The sequence below is a fragment of the Lepidochelys kempii genome, chromosome 2 (genome assembly GCF_965140285.1).
Source record: "Lepidochelys kempii isolate rLepKem1 chromosome 2, rLepKem1.hap1, whole genome shotgun sequence".
Taxonomy (NCBI): Eukaryota; Metazoa; Chordata; order Testudines; family Cheloniidae; genus Lepidochelys; species Lepidochelys kempii.
The window spans coordinates 219,643,993-219,662,363 of record NC_136381.1 but is presented as its reverse complement, the minus strand read 5'-3'; positions in this window follow the sequence as shown (position 1 = coordinate 219,662,363).

The window sequence follows — 18,371 nt, the reverse complement described above, 5'->3', positions numbered from 1 at the left end:
AGAAATGAGAGATGTAGCAGCAAGAAGGAAAAGATTTTGTGTCAAATATATTTAAAATGAGACCTATGGCAAGTATCTGGAGATGAGAAAATAAGAGCAAATGAAGTATAGCATTTGTGGGACATGTCAATTTACACATTGAACTCAGTGAAGCTTATCCACTGTTTTTAAGAGAAGTTTTTACTTATTGTGTTTTCGACTACCCAGCAAAATTAAATTCTTTGTAGCTCCTTAAGTAGTGAATGTTTCTAAAAGTAAACAAATTACTGACATGATAGGAAGTGAGCACGTTAGGGACTGAAATGTATCTAAAAACAAGATGATGTTTACAGTGGGGTTCAGTGTAACAAAATATGGGCCTTTTCATTTCAGAGATAGAAATACAATGGTGATAAGCTCTGGTTTACGAAGGGTAAAAATGTGTGTGTATGACATGGACATTAGCTTTCTTAGTAATATATGTACTGCGCTATTATTTCTAAATCCTAAGATTAACTCATTCTCTGACATTGTTCTCAAATAACATGACTTTAGTTAGTGTCAGGAACCTACAAAACTATCTGTAAAAGTTCAACTGATCCTCATCTAGTGTAAAACAGTGCGGTTCTGTTAACTTCAGATCTGTACCAATTTACACCAACTGAAAATTTGATGCACTGTATTTTAAAACATCCATCCACAGATCCCTCTTTAGCTGTCAAGTCAGTAAAGGGTCTGCATTTATGAACACAGTTGTATGTTCAGGTACAACCTGAATCTGGAGATAGCCATCTCCCATTTGTATGGTCTATTATAGAGAATCGCAGTCCTCAAAAAAGAAACCACTTACACACACACACACACACACCAGGCCTCCAAACTACTTGAGTTCTGCTTTGTCTCCAGTAAAGTAATTTATTCATTAAACTTGTTTACTATGGACCATACCCTATTCTGTATAGAGATACTTGGTGGCTTCATCTCAGTTGTGGACCTGGGGGTAATGCTTAAAAGGCCAAAGACTTCCAGGTTTTCCACACCAACTTCTCTTGAACTGTTCTCCTTCATTTGCACTGCCATTGCTGCTATGCCACCATTGCGATTCTCTGCAAGTAGCATGTTGACACCTGTCATTTGGATTAAGTCTGTCTTGAAGGCATCCACCTGCCTTGTCAGTGATTTATGTTTTACAGTCCAAGGCAAAAAAGAAGCCCTGGTGGTTTTAAATCTGGGGTTGACATAGGTAGCCAGGAAAGATACCCTCTTACCTCTCTCTCTCTCTCTCTGATGTGGCAGTTACTCCACAGAGAACCTTGCACTGCTTGTGCCAGTGATAGACATGTATCACTGGCACTTCTGTAACCGTAATGGAAGCAGGCAACATTTCTGCAAGAAACGAAACATTTTTGAAAATATTTTCCACCTGTTTTTACCTGCTCTGAATAGTAACTACTGCAGCAAGCTAATGATCATTCCTGTCATATGACAGGAATGTTATTAACCCAGAGCCATGCTATGCAGCCAGGGATATGGCCCCTCTGTGTTTCCTATAATTCATTGTAAAGGAAAGAAATACTGTATGAATCACATACTAAGGACTGTGCCCGCAAGGGCGGGGGGGGGGGGGGGGCGGGGAGGTACCAGCGAAAGGAGGACACTCAGGCCTAAGAATAATAAACTACGTTTTATTGAAGGAAGGAAGGAAGGAAGGAAGAACTTATGCTCCAATCTGCGCGGGGAGCCCCTAGGATGCGCAGAGGGGCTGCAGGGGACTCTGGCCATTCGGGACAGCTGACCAGGCAGGACTCCACCGGGGGGAGTCTGCTGCGGTGCTATATTCTCCGTGCTTATCTCGGGGTTACATGGGGTCAACAGCTGGTTATATTCTTACTTGTATGATTTTTGCTTGTTTTACAAACTAACTTGTTTACAAGCAAACGTATGCTGAGCTATGCTAAGATATCTTTTGGTAGGGTCTGTCGGACAAAGTTCATTGAAACTGCCTGCAACCTACGCTTACATTCAGTCACGTACTCAGTCCACCACTTAGCTCCTCGCTAATCTTCCGCAACCTTGCCCCTACACGGACGAAAAAAAACAATGGTTGAAACATGGTCATTTTTCAGCCCTGGGGAAAAAAGACTTTAATATTAAGATTGCTTTTACAATAAGGTGTCATTAGAACATCTTCACACTAATTTGATTGGCCATTGTACTTTATTTTGGATGTTTCACTTAGTTAAGATATATTATTTCCATAGCATATATCATCTTTGTCCTTGGGAAAAACTATATCTGCTTAATCTACGACATATAAGTAGTTAATGTGCTAAAATATTCTTTCAGCTGAGACAATGAATTACTGCATTGAAAATGTATAGCACAGAAGGTACTAAATGCCATTCTGTTAGCATGGGGATGGATGTGGTAAAAGATCCTGAATAGAATTAGAATAAGGGAAAAAAACCTGCTGAGAACAGCTTTTGAAATATTTTGGAAAATAGGTAGTTTTACTTTAAAAAAGAAAAATAGACAGCAAAAATAGCAAATTCATGTCTGATTTTGGGGAATTATAAAATTAAGTAGCTAGGTTTCTTATGATGAACATGTATATAGCTAGACAAATGATAGAGAATGCACTAAAGCCACCATGGTGGTTTCATGTTGCCCTTTCCCACAACTGTGATAGGTGTACGTTGCTCAGATCCAAAGTTCTTGGGTGTGTGTGTGTATATATATATATATATATATATATATATATATATATATATGAACCACTCCTCTGACACATACCAAACTGCAGGCTCACAAGCATAGCCCTGTGTTTTAACCTTCAAACCCAAATGGAAATTACTACAGTTGTGAAATTACTAAGAGCTCTCAGAATTAGTAGGCATACCAGCAGGCTGTGCACCAAAAGGAGGAAAGTTTAAAATAATGAAGAAGCATTATAGGTAAAATTGTTTTTAAGTTGTGCCAAGAACAGTCTATGAACTGAAGTTAGCTTCAGAAGACAACTGGTGTTACTTTCAGTATGACTGCACACATACAAAATGGGAAATAACTGCCTAGGAAGGAGTACTGCAGGGGAGTACTGAAGAGATCTGGGGGTCACAGTGGATCACAAGCTAAATATGAGTCAACAGTGTAATGCTGTTGCAAAAAAACCAAACATCATTCTGGGATGTATTAGCAGGAGTGTTGTAAGCAAGACATGAGAAGTAATTTTTCCGCTCTACTCCGCTCTGATTAGGCCGCAACTGGAGTATTGTGTCCAGTTCTGGGCGCCACATTTCAGGAAGGATGTGGACAAATTGGAGAGAGTCCAGAGGAGAGGAAGAAAAATGATTAAGGGTCTAGAAAACATGACCTATGAGGGAAGATTGAAAAAATTGGGTTTGTTTAGTCTGGAAAAGAGAAGACTGAAAGGGGATATGATAACAGTTTTCAAGTATGTAAAAGGTTGTTACAAGGAGGAGGAAGAAAAAATATTTTTCTTAACCTCTGAGGATAGGACAAGAAGCAATGGGCTTAAATTGGAGCAGGGTGGTTTAGGTTAGACATTAGGAAAAACTTCCTAACTATCAGGGTAGTTAAGCACTGGAATAAATTGCCAAGGGAGGTTTTGGAATCTCCATATTGGAGACTTTTAAGAGCAGGTTAGATAAACATCTGTCAGGAATGGTCTAGATAATTAGTCCTGCCTGGAGTTCAGGGGACTGGACTAGATGACCTCTCGAGGTTCCTTCCAGTTATGTGATTCTATTATTTTATTATTAGTGAAAAGGCTTCAGAGGTGATCTTGGCAATTACAGGCTGATAAGCCTAACTTCAGTATCATGCAAATTGCTTGAAACTAAAGTATGGAAAAGAATTATCAGACACATGGATGAACACAATGTTTTTGGGGAAGAATCAACATGACTTTTGTAAAGAGAAATCATGCCTCACAGAGCTATTAGAATTCTTTGAGGGTGTTAACAAACATGTGGACAAGGGTGATCCGGTGGATATAGTGTACTTGGACTTTTAGAAAGCCTTTGGTGAGGGACCTTGCCAAAGGCTCTTAAGCAAAATAACCAGTCATGGGATAAAAGGGAAGGTCCTGTCATGGATCAGTAACTGGTTAAAAGATAGGAAACAAAAGTTAGGAATAAGTCGTTAGTCGTTAATGGAGAGAGGTAAACACTGGGGTTCCTCCAAAAGATCTGCACTTGGACCTGTGTTGTTCAACGTATTCATAAATGATCTGGGAAAAGGGGTAAACAGGGAGGTGGCAAAATTTACAGATGGTACAATTTACTCAAGATATTTAAGTCCAAAGCTGCCTGGGAAAAGTTACAAAGGGTTCTCACAAAACTGAGTGACTGGGAAATAAAAATGGCAGATGAAATTCAATGTTGATAAATGCAAAGTAATGCCCACTGGAAAAAAATAATTCCAACTGTTTATACAAAATGATGGGGTCTATATTAGTTGATGCCACTCGAGAAAGAAATCTTGGAGTCACTGTGGCTGGTTCTCTCAAAATATCCACTCAGCGACAGTCAAACAAGCTAACAGAATGTTAGGAACCATTAGGAAAGAGATAGATAGTAAGACATAAAATATCATAATACCACTATATAAATCCATAATATGAACATATCTTGAATACTGCATGCAGTTCTAGTCATCCATCTCAAAAAGAAGTATTAGAATCTGAAAAAGTACAGGGAAGGGCACACAAATGATTAGGGGTATGGAACAGCTTCCATATGAGGAGAGATTAAAAAGACTGGAACTGTTCATCTTAGAAAAGAAATGACTAAGGGTAGGGGAAATGATAGAAGTCTATAAAACCATGAATGGTGTAGAGAAAATGAATAGGATATGTCATGTACCTCTCCACACAGCACAAGTACTAGGGGTCACTCAAAATTGATAAGCAGAAAGTTTAAAACAAACATAAGGAAGCACTTCTTCACACAATGGACAGTCATTCTGTGGAACTCATTGCCAGGGGATGTTGTGAAGGCCAAAAGTATAAGTGTGTTAAAAAAAGAATTAGATAAGTTCATGGAGGTTAGGTCTATCAGTGGCTATTAGCCAAGATGATCAGGGATGCAACCTCATGCCCATACCTCTGACTGCCAGAAGCTGAGCCTGGATGACAGGGGTTGGATTACTCAATGATTGCCCTGTTCTGTTCATTTCCTCTGAAGCACCTGGTACCAGCCACTGTTGGAGGACAGGATTTTAGGCCAGATGGACCATTGGTGTCACCCACTATGGACATTCTAATGTTCTCATGGTGCTGTACCCACAATGGAATCTCAATCTGTTCTTTAAATATCTTTTCTTTTGGCTTGTGTGCCTACTTGTCATTTTGGAGAGCTCTTACCTTAACACTGTTGTTATGTGAATATATTTTGAGGACTTTGTGTGAGTCTGCCATCTGGTATGTGCTAGAGTAGAGGTTCACATACTGCTTTTTGCTTTATATTATCACCTAAGCACTTCTATAGCTAAGAAATCTGAAATAGATCAGAGGACATCAGAAAAGACACAACTGGGACAGAAGAAAGACAGATCAGAAATAGGCTGAGAAATGGGTTCAGAGACAAATTAACCTTTGAATGTTGCAAAATTTATTTATTTTTATAAATGAATATTACACCATCCATGCTGAAAGTACCTCTTTATTATGATTGATTAGACATTGCCTCTGTAGGTCTACATCTCCTCTCACATATCCGGGCATAAATCAGGAGAAATACCATTGCTGTTAATTAAGTTAGATTGGTGTAAAACGAGTCTAAATACAGAATCAGGCTGCAGATGCTGTAAAATTACTCCTTCTGTTCACAAAATAGTATTCACTGTAAAAGAGTGGGGGAATGAGTGGGTCACATGAGATCTCAGACTGTGTGATCTCTTAACTCACATACCTCTTTCCAACACTTAATTTGGATACTAAATTAAGTTCCTTGTAATAATGTTTGAAAGTTTAAAAGTCAATGGCTATACACACCAGTCAGCCAATTAATTTCCACCTCTGTTTTATTAGGGTAAGGAATAAACTGCTTCTTTGCTTCTTCTCTTTGGAGGTTGAGGCATCCTATTCTTTGGGAGTAGCGCTGTCTGGGTGCAGATTTGTGGGACCTCTGAGTTTGTGTTTTCTTTCTTCTTCACTTTATTTACTCTTTGCATCTGTTTTGTCTTTTCCTTTTCTCAGCAAACTTATCGCCTGTTGTAGTGTCACGCACATGGAGATAGAGGTTTGAGGGTTATTTTATTAGCAGAATTCCAGCATTCTGCTCCTCACTCTGCAGAGGCCAAGTGGTGACTCTTGCTGTGTGTCAAGCAGCAGAGTAATATTGCATAAGGAACCCACACACTCTCCTGAGCTCGTTACCCATATTGCGGGGAACAGTGTGTACTGGAAAGCCATCACTGCCCAGGGGACACTTCTCTCCCTTCCATGCATGTGACAGGGGAATGGGTAGAGAGGAGAGGGGAATAGATAGAGCCTTAGGTCCTTCCCAATAAAACTGGCCAGTGCATCTAACCCAGTAAGGCAAGGAAAGTAAGATCTACCAGGAAAGGGCCTAGTGCAGCTTTCTTCCCTACAGAGCAAGAGGGAAGAAAGGACCTGTCTCTGTTCCTGAGGCCATGCACCTATGCCCTGCTCACTCTGAGCATATTGTAAGATTACAGTCTTCACTCGGTACTCAGTTACTGTGGTGATGGGAGCCAAACAAACACACCAGGCTAATTTCCAATATTACTGAGGTTCTCAAATTACAACAATAGTGGCCTAAGAGGAACATATCATTATAAGAGAAACTCCACGTTGGGCAGTGTTTCAGAGGTGTCAGAGTACGAGGTCAGTGTTGTACATGAATCCTCAAAAAATGCCTGTGTAGGGGGCATTCGGGAGTTTGCGCCAGAATGGTGCACCTACAAATCCCATCTAACTATTAGCTATATCTTAACAGCCACAATAGAGATCTTCAGGTTTACACAGCAAATTTTGATGTTAAATTTGTTTACAAACGCTTTCATCAGGCTGCCACAATGTCACAAACTGTCACTTTCAGCAAGATACTTGATACTATTTCTCCACTTGCGGGTGCTGTCAGCAGGAAAATAATGTTTTTATTTAATAGACAAGTTTCCAAATAACATTTCACAGTGTATACACATTGAAAACAGAACGAAATCATAGCACTTTGGCTTGTACTAGCTGTGTGACTTGGTCTCTTCTTGGATTGTGGTACGCTATATCCAAATCCTGTATCACATTTGGCAGCATGTTGATGCATATGTAAAATGGCAAAGCGTTACTCTTCAATTAAGTAATAGTGCTAGCATTGGTGGGATCAAGAGTAGGTCAAAAGATACATTCACCTTTGGTCCTTTGAATACAGCTAACAATTAATTTTGCAAAGCTGTCAGTTTTACGTTTTCTGTTCAAACACTCTAGAGCCATTACCGATATGAATATGAATCTAATTCATGACTTTTGGTAATCAAATGCTCTCATTTACGTTATTTGTTTTCAAAAGTAATTGTGAATTATAACCAAAAACCATAGCCACTAGGAATGGAGAAACTAAGTGGAACTGTGAACCTCTTAAAAAGTGTTTCAGTTGGCATTGCTGGGTGTTCAGAAATTTTGAAAATCTGGGTGCTAGTTAAGGGCTTGGGAGCTTAATGTTAGGCATCCATTTTGTAAAATCTTCATCTTGGTATTTAGTGCCTGACTCAGCTCTCACTGAAGCCATTACGGGTTTTGCCATTGACTTCAATAGGAGCAAAATCTAACCCTTAGACTTTTGGGGCGGCATTTTTCAAAAGTATTCGGTATTAGCCTATCACTGCTCCCACTGAAGTCAATGCTCCTACCAACTTCAGTGGGACATTGAGACCTTTTGAAAGTGATACTTAGGATTTTTATTATATTTTGACCATTTACAGCTATGGGGCATATGTCTTTTGCCAGCACAGGTGAATTCCTCCAAATAGTGAACAACAATCACAGCAAAAATAATCCAACAATGTTTTTTTTTCCCTAAACAATGTTATAATTCTAGGAATACAGCAAAAATAAATTATTTGGCATTTTATGGTATTCCACAGCAAGAAAATGTTGGTATTGTCGAATAAAAAGAGAAAATTAATATTAATACATACATACATAGATGCATACATATTGCAGTTCAGCAGTGCTTCAGTGGTTTCCAGAATCTACTCTACCCACTATAATAAATCTTAAAATGGACAAACTTACTCTTTCTTTTATATTTTACAAAGTATATTACCACAGCCTCTTTTTCATGTATATATATTTGTATTAGTACTGGTTGAACGGTTCAGCTGGAGATCTGATTGTGCTTCAATACAAACAGTATCCTAATATTGCAAGTTCAATTTAGCAGTTATATAGGGGTTGTCACTGAAGGCTTGATCCAATCTCATTGAAGTCAATTGAAGCACTCTCGTTGACTTCAGTGGCCACTGGATCAGATCCCAGATCCTCAATAATTACCTTCCCAATGTATTTTACTTTACTGAAGCATTTGCTGTATTTCCTGTTCTTGATAAAGTAAATTATCCTAACATGGTAAAAACTGAATTTTCAGTAGCAACTATTGTTGTAATGACAAGAAGCATTTTGCTCTCTAGGTCAATCTTCCCAATTAAACATTATGATGACATGATACAATCCTCATCACATTGACCTACAAAAGTTAAGATGTTTAATGAGAAGAACTTGAAGTCCAGGAGCTCACACCTTATAAATAACAATATTCAGCATTTGAATGGGGAAGGGACCAGCCAAAAACAATACTTAGCTCTGGAAACCCATCTTGAGACAATAGAGAAGAGTAGGTTGGCTGCTTCCTAGTAGCTGGCAAATAAGAGCCATCTGTTGCTGGACCCTATCACCAGAACATGAGGAGACCTCATAGAATTATCAGAATATAAGGAATTGGACCAAAAAACATTTTTAAATTAAAAAAACTAAGGGTTCAGAAGCTCCCACTTAGGTTTAATGTATATGATACTTCATATATTTAACAACATATTTAGCACATGCAAGTTTACACACACAAATTTCGCTCCCATCAAAAATATTTTCCCTTAAACCACCTACCAACCATAAGAGCTTTTCATTAAATAAATAATACACATCTCCCTTAGATTCGTTCATTTCCCCAGCACTAAATCTCCCCACCCACGAAAATATTGAGAAAACAGGCCTTGATATGTACTCAGAAAGTCTACAAGTCCAGATTTTCCAATCAAGAAGAAAGTAAATTTCACAGTCAAGACACCGTCACGGAAAAAACTCTTCTACCAATTATTCCCTGTTTAAACAGGGAAGATATTCATTCATGACTTTCAATTAATTGCAACTGCCAAAGAACCAAATGAGAGGAGACAGGGCCTGAACCATTTAGGGCAAAGATCAGGAAGACTATGAACTGCTGAAAAAGGCATTAAGACCATAAAAGCATTAAGACCATATGAGAGAGTATGGGTTTGTCCTTACTAGCCTTACATGAAATTCAGATTCTTTCCACAGAAAATGTCAAGTTTTCTGAGACTGGTATCATCTCTGTTTTCCTCGATCTTTATTTTTTTTATCCTAAGTATGAGCACTATAAAATATTCTAATAGGACCCAAAGAGCCAGATGGGATGAGATACTAAATCAATCAATCAATTTATTCTATTGTTAATATGAAAAAAAGCAAATACTGAGAGAGTATAAACAATATATTGTACAAAAGAAAAAAATCACTAAAATCATCTAAAGAGATTGGAAATAGATTATAATTAGAGCTTGTCAAAAGTCAGACGTTCCATTCTTCAGGAAATTCTGACAGTTTTAATTATTTTTTGTTCCAAACTGAAATGTTCATTTTATTCCAAATGATAACCAATATTTTTGAAATTTCCTGAGAAATGAAATTTTTGAAAACATTTTGGTTTGGGTTAATCAGAATGTTTTTGTTTTTTTGTTCCCCAATAAATTCAAACTATTTGATTCTGATTTTGACTTTTTTATATTATATTATATTATATTATATTATATTATATTATATTATATTATAAAATAAAAATAAATCTTGAAAGAAGTCATTTTGAAATGAAAAATGAAAACATTCCATTCTGATAAAGCCAAATGGAAAATTTTCATGTTATTGAAATGCTTCACTTTAATTTTTTTCAATGAAATGTCATTAAAATTGACATTCTGCAGGCATTTTAGATTTTGACTAAATGGAATTTTCCAATGGAAGATTATTCTGTAGGAAAGTTTTCAACCTGCTCTAATTATAACATTTGTTAACACATCTTTTAGGTAAACAGTTTAATATCTAAGGGTCAAATTTTCAAAGTGGCCTAATTTTACTCCCATGGATGTCAAGGGTACCCTGACTTGATGTGGAACAGACTTAGCCCGTGCTAATATTTCATCATATCATAAAAATACATGTACCGCAATATTGCAATACATGGCTACTGACTGGTGAGATAGAGCACTGCTGGCCACAGTAATTATGAGCTTACACCATTTTTTATAACCACACAGGCCTTTGCTTATTAAAGCTAATTATGTATTCTTTATCTCCTCTCTGAAATATAAAACAAAGAATAACAAAGGTATTAAGGGCAAAACCCTGCAGAGCATCCACAGTCTATACAAATTATACATAAAAGAGCTTTTCAAATGTATCTGGGCTCTTAAAGCATCCCATCACAAAAATATTTAGTAACTAGCAGTGAATTAAATCAATCAATTGTACTTCCCTGTGACATTGATGAAGGAATTGTGTACTGTGTTTTCATGACAAACACATCATTAGTGTACATGCATTTAAGCTGATTATTTCATTCAGCACAAGGGACATTAGGGTTAGAACTATATAAAAGCCCAAATCACACTTGATGTTTCCCAAATACCAAGCATTGTGTGGTTTAATCAGGATTTCATCAAATGTTTTATTAAACTCCATCACGCGAGCCTTGCTGAAGCCAGATGATCTCTTATTATCAAGCAGCACTAAATTATTTCATTTTGGAATGAATTGCAATGATACCCTTCCTAAAATACTTGGAAGCTAGAAGGAGGTGTGTATGGGGGGGTGTCAAATATAAAAATGCAAAATTGCTCCTTCATTTATATTGTATCTATTGACCGTTTAATTACATGGTAATTACCATGCATTGGTTGCAAACTAGTGATGGAGTAAACCATACATCTATAAAGGGCACACACATGATTTTCCATATTCTCTATATTATAGGTTACATTTATTTTGGATCTACTATATGTAAATTATACACCATAAAGGATATAAACCACCACATGTCCATTAAGCTCTCTTTGGAACATTTCCCAAACCAGCATCAGATTCTTGGACACCACAATCAGCTGCAACAATGTAACCCTACAAACAACTATGTACAAGAAACCAATGAATCACCATACCTTACTTCATAGATCCAAAAACTACCCCCAAAACACCCAGAAATCTGTTATCTACAGCCAGACACTCAGATACCACAGAATATGCTATGAGGAGAAAGTCTGGGTATACATCTTAACACATTCAAAACAGCCTTCACCAAACAAGGACACTCCACCAGAGAAGTGGGTTGCATCATGGAACGGGCCACCCAAAACCCCCAAGAGAACCTGCTTCAATTAAAAAATAAAAGCACCTCTGACCGCACATCCCTAGTTGTCCCCTACCACCCCACACTAGAACCCATATAGGGTATCACCAAATAACTACAACCCATACTTGATGGGGACCCCATTCTGAAAGAAATCTTTCCTGAACCCCCTCTTCTGGTCTTTAAACAACCTCCCAATGCTCTCCAAGCTCATCATCAGAAGCAAGTTCCCCAGGGACTAGGACACACCAATTCAAAGCAGCACCAGAATCTGCCAGAAGAACAGCTGCAAAACCTGCAGACATATCTCCACTGCTACAAAGATCAACACCCCCCACAACACGTCTGTCAAGATCAATGGGACTTACACCTGCCTATCACAACATGTAGTGTACATCATCCAGTGCACTAAATTCCCCAATAGCTACTATGTGGGTGAAACCAAACAATCACTACAACCTTGAATAAACTCACACAGGAAAATGATAAAAAACAAAAACACCACAACACCTTTGAGTTAACACTTTTCACAAAGCAATCACTATATGTGACCTATAAGTCCTCATCCTTAAAGGAAACCTGCATACCACTTTCAAAAGTTGAGCCTAAATTGAGTTTAAATTCATAACTTTTCTAGACACTGAATATCATGGACTGAATAGAGACACTGGATTTATGGCTTATTACAACACTCTCTAACTCACCAACACCCCCAGCTGCTCCCCCCTCCCCTGGAGGGGTGTTAATAGGCCACTTCACCTTGAATGATCCCTTGAAATATGTGTTAACTACTTATGCTAAACAATCTGCTCCATCCTGTATTTAGCTGTGACATTCTGAGATCTGGTCTACTGTATAGAGTTAAGTCGATGCAAAGCTGCTTATGTCAACCTAAGTATGGAAGTGTCTATCCTTAAATTTCACTCCCGCTGATGTAACTGCCCTGCTACACCGACTTAATAACTCCACCTCTTGAACCGTGTAGAATCAAGATCGATGTAGTTAGGCTGACACAGTGTCAGTGTAGACACTGTGTTGCTTGGGTCAACTATTACTGGCTTTCAGGAGGCATCCCACAATGTCCCACGCTGCCAGTATCGTTGATACAAGCGCTCCTGGGGAGGATGTGCACTGCCAACACAAGGAGCAAAGTGCAGACATGCACAAGCAATGTAATTACTCTGGTGGCTGTATGCTGATGTAAGTTAGGTCAATTTAATTTTGTAGTGTAGACATGGTTTGAGTAAGTTTCCCAGTCATGAAGAAGTGCTCTGTGTAAGCTCAAAAGCTTGACTCTCTCACCAACAGAAATTGGTCCAATAAAAGATATTACCTCACCCACCTTGGGTGTCTTTTAATAGAGCAGTTTCTAGTCCCAGGGTTGTGACCCCTTGTGTGTGAATGATTATCTAGTTCTACTGTTTAATTTACATAGTTATTGCAGCAGAGGTTCCATGCCCTCCATGTGTGGTATGTCCCTATTGTACATTGAGATAACTTGAGTGAGTAAAGCACTGTACTATTCTCCACATTGTAAGGCCAGCGAGTCTTGCCTTGCACTGATATATAGGTTTTTTTAGAGTTATCTCTTCCATTAACCCCTTTGAAGTTTGCTGTTGGTAGGACAAGACTTTTAAGTTTTCCTGGGTCTTTTTGAACTTACTATTTTCACAGGTGGTTCAGACTAATACAACACTAATGACAGATTTTAGTTTGGAAACACAAATCCCAACAAATTACTACTTTTCTGAAGAATCAGTCATTATTTGTATTCACTCCTTCCGGCCTATATTCACACTCTCGTGTGGATGGCTTTCATCCCCACATATTATACTTTACAGACATTTCTAACTTAAATGAATTTTCTACTTAAGAGCTTCACTAAGGCCACGTCTATGTTAGTGAGCTTACAGCGGCACTGCTGTATTGATGCAACCGTGCTGCTGTAAGATCTCGCATAACCACTCTATGCCGACTGAAGAGAGCTTTCTCGTAGTCATAATTAAATCACCTCCAACAAGTGGCAGTAGTTATGTTGGCAGGAGAGCATGTCCCATGGACATAGCCCGGTCCATACGAATGCTTCTGTCGGTATAACTTATGTTGCTCAAAGGGATGTTTCTTCACACCCCTGAGTGACATAAGTTATACCGACAAAAGAGCTAGTGTAGACATAGTGTAGACAAAGAAGAAAATCAGAATGATTCAGGAGAGAACTCATAAAAATTGATTCCATAATGCCTTCCTGGCATGAAAAAAGGATAGTTCTAGGATTGTCATTTCTGGAGTTAAGCCTTGTTTATGTAAGGCTTTGAGCCCTTTTGAAGTGATTCTGATAGGATCTGAAACACTGCAGATGCTGTTCATGGTTCAGTAAATATCACGGAAACTGCCCCGATTAAGATCATTTTATTCACTTTAATTCTTTTTCCCATTCTGATTTTCAATATGTTATAATCCCTTTTGTAATTTATATAACCTTGCAGTGATGATGAGATAGTTTTAATGATCTCCTTAGTTGAGGTCACAGAAAATGTGTGGGCTTTTGTTCCAGACAGGAAAACAAATTCCAATTTGAAAGAATTACTTTAAAATAGGAATCTGTGGGGTGAAGTTTATAATAAGATCTTTCTTTCTTTCTTTCTTTCTTTCTTTCTTTCTTTCTTTCTTTCTTTCTTTCTTTCTTTCTTTCTTTCTTTCTTTCTTTCTTTCTTTCTTTCTTTCTTTCTTTCTTTCTTTCTTTCTTTCTTTTTCCACAGTGGTCACATTAGCTCAATAGCTTAAGTAGCCTTAGCTGTTTTGATAGCTTTCTGGTGCAGGGTGGATGACCAGAGAAACAGTGCACTGCGGAATCCTTTCACCCCACTTTTGGCATGCTGCTATGCAGTCCTCACAAAAGCTAACTGCTTCCACCTTGCAGCGTTATGGGGACCTTTTCATCCACTGAGCTGGGGATGACTTTATCCCCTCAAACTGTTGAAGAATGATGTAACAATTGAAGCTCCAAAGTATGGGCCTGATTCTTGGGAGTTTTGCCACTGATTTCAGTGGAGAAGGAACAAGCCTGTGAGAAAATTAGACGTCCAATGAGATTATAATCAATGTGACTCACACTTTTAAAAAAATAAGATCAGCTTCCAGTGAATTTAAAATCAAGAAAACAATCTTGCTCCTTACAGTGTCTCCAGGGAGTATGAGAAATGGGGTTTACCCTACCCTATTTCACTCTTCAGTTTTTGTTAAAGAGCAAAGAGGTGCCATTTTCATGTCAGCCTTCTTCTTTATTCTACTGGAAGAGAAGACTGTTAGAAGATTTGAAATGCTCCAGGGAAGGCCAAATCCTGCATTAAATACCATGAGAATTCCTTGCACAGAGAGTTTTGAAGATCGGGATCACAACAACTGAATTATCTTTTGGGGTGCAGGGAAATGTGGACAGAAACATAGACAAGAAGAGAACTCAACCTTTGTGAAGAAAAATCCCAAAAGGAAATTGCACCAGTTTATTTATGCACAAATAGATCTTTAAGGCAATATTTAAGTTGAAGCTGAGAAGAACATCCTCCATTTAGAGAGACTTTCATTGCAACATCTGAGTAGGATCAGGGCCCTAAATCTGCATATAGTCACAATATCTTCTTGCTCCAGAATTTCTAATTTTACTTCTTTGGAAAGATGATCTAGATATGGACTGTAAGGTGGATAGAAAGCTGGCTAGATTGTCGGCTCAATGGGTAGTGATCAACGGCTTGATGTCTAGTTGGCAGCCGGTATCAAGTGGAGTGCCCCAGGCGTTGGTCCTGGGGCCGGTTTTGTTCAACATCTTTATTAATGATCTGGATGGTGGTGTGGATTGCACCCTCAGCAAGTCTGAGGATGACATTAAGCTGAGGAGAGAGGTAGATACGCTGGAGGGTAGGGATAGGGTCCAGACTGACCTAGACAAATTGGAGGATTGGGCCAAAAGAAATCTGATGAGGTTCAACAAGGACAAGTGCAGAGTTCTGCACTTAGGAAGGAAGAATCCAATGCACTGCTACAGGCTGGGGACCGACTGGCTAAACAGCTGCAGAAAAGGACCTGGGGATTACAGTGGACAAGAAGCTGGATATGAGTCAGCAGTGTGCCCTGGTTGCCAAGAAGGCAAATGGCATATTGGGCTGTATTAGTAGGAGCATTGCCAGCAGATCGAGGGAAGTGATTATTCCCCTCTATTTGGCACTGGGGAGGCCACACCTGGAGTATTGTGTCCAGTTTTGGTCCCCCCCCCACTACAGAAGGGATGTGGACAAATTGGAGAGAGTCCAGCAGAGGGCAACAAAAATTATTAGGGGGCTGGAGCCCATGACTTACAAGGAGAGGCTGGGGGAACTGGGGTTATTTAGTCTTCAGAAGAGAAGAGTGAGGGGGGATTTGATAGCAGCATTCAGTTACTTGAAGGGGGGTTCCAAAGAGGATGGAGCTGGGCTGTTCTCAGTGGTGACAGATGACAGAACAAGGAGCAATGGTCTCAAGTTGCAGTGGGGAAGGTCTGGGTTGGATATTCAGAAACACTATTTCACTAGGAGGGTGGTGAAGCACTGTAATGGGTTACCGAGCAAGGCGGTGGAATCTCCATCCTTAGAGGTTTTTAAGGCCTGGCTTGACAAAGCCTTGGCTGGGATGATTTAGTTGGTGTTGGTCCTTCTTTGAGCAGGGGATTGGACTAGATGACCTCCTGAGGTCTCCTCCAACCCTAATATTCTATGATATGGATAACAAGATTGTCAGATATTAGGGTTAGGCTTTCAGCTGTTCCTATGAAGCAAAACAGCAGCCTTAACTGACTGCTTAAATGGAGTTTACAGGTTCTTTGAGTTACCTGGGCTTCACAAAGCAGTTAGAGCATATCAGCAAATCTGGCCCAAAGATCCTTCTTAGAAAACAGCCACAGAGATCCTCCTAATTACTACAGAAAAGACAGAGAATGTTTCCTCTGCTGGAGCAATTTAAATTCTGCACAATAAGCAGCAGAGTGTATTGTTTAGAACTTGTCATTCATTCCAATTATACCTGCTGTAAACTGTTTTTTACTTTGATATTCTCTTGTACTTGTTTGTTTGGCTATTTTGGTCTCATGCAAGTTTATTTTCCAACATGTATTTTGTTATATCACATTCTTTTCACTTAAAGTAGAACAGATACCTACATGGTTGGCTTCATTTAAGAAAGAGATTTATTGTCATCACACTGAATGAAATTGTAGTGTTCATAATTCACCTGAGGTTTTCTTTTTTGTTTTGTTTTTTATCTGATTTAAATCTTTTCCAATCTACTCCTCTCAATTTCAGTCAGATACAAATTACTTTTAAGCATGGGTTATAGATAGTATAATTTAAAGAGAAATGAATGAAAATATTAATACTAAGAAGATCAAAGAAGGGGAATGGTTCATATTCATTTCAGGAAATTGTAGCTTAACAGTTAGTATGAGAAGTTTAAACAGAAACAAAATATTTTTGTATTTGCTTTTAATGATTTCTTTATTGTATTCATAAAAAATCATCAGTACACAATATTAATGATACAATTTCACCCAAGCCTCAAAGAAAAATGACCTCTTTTCCACCCAAGCCAAGCCAAGCCAAATAATTCCCAAGGTACTAAACATATATATATATATATGAAATTGCCAAGCCAAGCCAAATAATTCCCAAGGTACTAAACATATATATATATATATGAAATTGCACTCCTTGTGCACCCAGCACATAGAGTGAGATTAACAGAAATTCAGAATTAGTGTAGTGAACATTATGTGTACTTGCCAGAGACAGATCCTCAGCTTGTGTAAATCCATTCAGCTCATGTCAGCGGAGCTACATATATTACACCCACTGAGGTGAAATTCACTCCTGTGCAGCACAAGATTGTGTATTATTTTTGTCATTTACATAAACCCCTCAGCTGAGCAGAATTTGGCCCAGTGAACTTGATTTCCTGTTTAAAAAAATACGAAATTTTTACCAGTTTAAAATAGGAGTAACTTCACCCAAGTTCATGACATTAACACCAGTGTAAAATTAGTGTGAGATTTTTATATATACTGTAGGAATGTGACCAGTTATTTCCCTTCTCTTGGCCTGTACTTTCCCCTTGCCTCAGGCACTGCAGAATAGGAGGCATAGGAGGCCCCCTATACGTAAAGAAATATAAGGAGTATAGATCCGATTCTGCTCCCACTAAAGAGAATTACTATATTCTCATTTATTTTAATGGTTCAGAATTAGGCCCATACTGAACATATGTTAAACAGGTTCATATATCAGCAATATATTATACATATAATATCTTCATGTAAAAAATTCTATCATTGGTATAGGTATTGTCAGTAATAAAGGACCTATATTCCTTATATTTCTTTACGTATTATAAAATTGATCCAGTGTTATATTATTTCAAACACAATGTTCAGAGCTTTCACCAGAGTCACCATGGAGTAATTCCACTGAAGACTGAGCAGAATCATCATTCAACATTTTTCTTCCGTACAGCAGCAGTTATGTTCTGAACAATCTTTGTGACTCTCAATGTGGTTCCTTCATGTGACGGAATTAGCACCTTCAAAGGTTTTTTTAACTTTCTCTACTCTGATTCCTTTACCTTTCACTTCCTGCCTGTCATAAGCCCTCTCTGCTGTGACTGTGAAAACCTCTGCACACTGGTTTGTGTAACAAT